The 2,706-nt window shown below is 31.3% G+C and overlaps 1 pseudogene; it reads left to right on the top strand.

The window, feature by feature from the left end:
- Positions 1–410: 410 nt before the first annotated feature.
- On the top strand, positions 411–529 carry LOC120595852 (uncharacterized; annotated as a pseudogene).
- The last annotated feature ends 2,177 nt before the right edge of the window (positions 530–2,706 follow it).

Here is a 2,706-nt window from a genome sequence, read left to right as displayed (position 1 = left end):
AAGCATTTTGGTTACATGAGAACTATAATCAAATTTATATATTGATATAATTTCTTTATTTATATATCCAGATTGATACATTTAAAAAAATCTTCTTATATTTTTCATGCAAAAGCAAAAAGAAATCAAATTCCTTAAGTTTGTTAAGAACCTGACAAAATTAGTTCTGTTTTCATTTGTAAAGGTCCCATAGTAGAAAACAAACTAAATAGATATTAGTTAATACTTGGTACATGTTCATTTGCAGGTATATATTTTCATATATACTAAAATGTCTTATTCGTGGGTATATTTTAAAAAATACACCAACTTTACTTTACATATACTAATTTAAAATAAATGATTAGTAAAGCAAAAAATACCTTTATAGTTCCTATGGTCAAATCTCAATTCTAAAATTGAAGAAACTAGTTTATGGCCATGATACCCTGAACAAGCCCAATCCCGTCTGATCTCGGAAGCTAAGCAGGGTTGGCCCTGGTTAGTACTTGGATGAGAGACCACCTAGGAAAACCAGGTGCTGTAGGTATAAAAAATAAAAAAAATAAAAAAATAAGGAATTGTAAGATGACAAGTTCCTTGCAATCTGTGAAGTCAAGGAAGGGTTTGTCTCGCCTAAAAGTAAAATAAAATAAAATAATAAAATAAAATAAAATAAAAATAAAACAAAATACAATTGAAGAAACTAGGTCCCCTAAATGTGAAGTAACTTGCTCTGAATCCTAATTCAAGGATCTTAATACAGCATCCTTATCGCTGTTACAAAACACTATTGCTTTAACAATGACCTTGTGAGTGCCTGAATCTAAATATTCATTTTAATCACTTTAGTTAAGAGATGCATAATAGTCTGAACTGATAATTCTTTTCAATGACCATTGTTATTTAGAGACAAATCTAGACATTATTTTCTACTGAAGAGAAGCAAATAATAACCAAGTAGGCTGTTATTTCAACTTTCCCACCCAGTCTGGGATCCTGGCTATATTTTGTTCCTTTTTGTTCTTCTGCTCTACTTTTTCTTTTCAAAATTGCCCCTTTCTCCTCCACCACAGTAGTAGATCTGTAGGTCTTCTGGGGGAATTAATAATTGAAGCTGGGACATATAAAACTTAACTTTTCAATGATATTTCAATCTCTAAAGGATGATTTATATTTCAAGGTAGTGTTATGCACATGGAGAGAATTTTGATGAGAATAAACAAAGATAGGAATAGAAATAGAGAGAGAGAGTAAAGCAAAGACAGAGTTTTTGACAGTTTTGAAATTTATGAACCGGAATGCCTGAATCTAATTCTGCTCTCTAAGCTAGCTGGTCTATAATAATACACCAAATACTGAGAATACCTATTTTGTGACAGATGTATTCAAAACACTGGAATGCAACCACGAACAACAACAAAAACAAAAAGTCCTTATAAACTTACGTTCTAGGTGGGAGAGGCCGTAAACACTATTTTTGCCAGATTACAACAGCACCGTGTAGAAAATAAATAGGAAAAATGAATTTTACATGCTAAGTGAGTGGAGTGGAATTTTAAATAGGGTCATCAGGGAAGGCCTAATTGAATAGGGTATTATTTGAGGAATGACTTTACATTTTGATAGGGCCAGACATGTGAAAGATAGATAAGTCGGCAGTGTGTCTGCATTGAGATAGATGGACAGAAATTTTATTTACTGTCAATCAGTTCTCATAAGGATGCAAACTCCATGTTGGCATGTGTTTTATTTTTTTGGTCCACTCCTATATTCTCAGTCACTAGAATAATCTCTAGCATATAGTTGGTACTCAATAAATTTTTGTTGAATGAATGAATGAATGGCCATTGTGCTGAGGTAGCCAGTTGCCATTTTGCTTTCATACAACACATACACACCACAGGATAATGATATCTGACAACGAAAACAGATATAGGCGAACAGAAGTAACAGAAATGGGAAGACTTCTAGATCTAAGTGTATCTGAGAACGACTTTATCTCTTGGACATCTTTGCTATAGGAATACATGTATTATTTTTAGTTTTTTTTTTTTCTTTAACCAATTTAGTTTGAGTTTCTGTAGCATTCTGCCAAATGAGTCCTGACTAACATACTGGACATATTTAGTCTTAAAAATGTCACTTTCCTTTCTGTTGGGAATAAGCAGTTTTCAGGGTATTGTAGAAACCTTATAAGTCCTCAAATTAAAAATTTCCCAGTTGTATTTGTGTCCAAGAAAAACTTCTTACAAACTCAAACTAGAGATAGAGCTCAATTGGCTTAGCTAATAGATGCTACTGTTACAATAAATTTCAAAAAAAAAAAGAATACTTTTTGATATTTGGAATTGTCATAAAACATTTTTGTTACTAGACAGATTATAAATCTTTCTAGTTCCTTTTCTTTTTTAGAAATCATCAGTGTGATATGAATATAAGACATCAATGACAGAAGTTCTGCTATTTATTTATAACCATAATAGTTTTGAACAGGGCTATTAGAAATTTTAAGTCTTTGGCAGGACAGTGGAAAAAGACAGTAGGAAAAAAGGCTTCTGGTTCTCCCAGTGATACCAAGTGCTTAAATCAAACTATATCAAGCATATTAAATTGATTATTTTTTAAAGCAGTAGGACATATCTAAATTTTAAAACTTAAATTAGTCTTTGCATCTTTTTATTTTTGCAATAAATTTCAGAATGTCCTATATTAAAAATATAAATT

This window comes from Pteropus medius, unplaced genomic scaffold, assembly GCF_902729225.1.
Source record: "Pteropus medius unplaced genomic scaffold, Ma_sr-lr_union100, whole genome shotgun sequence".
Lineage (NCBI taxonomy): Eukaryota > Metazoa > Chordata > Mammalia > Chiroptera > Pteropodidae > Pteropus > Pteropus medius.
This window is presented reverse-complemented; position numbering and strand designations above follow the sequence as displayed.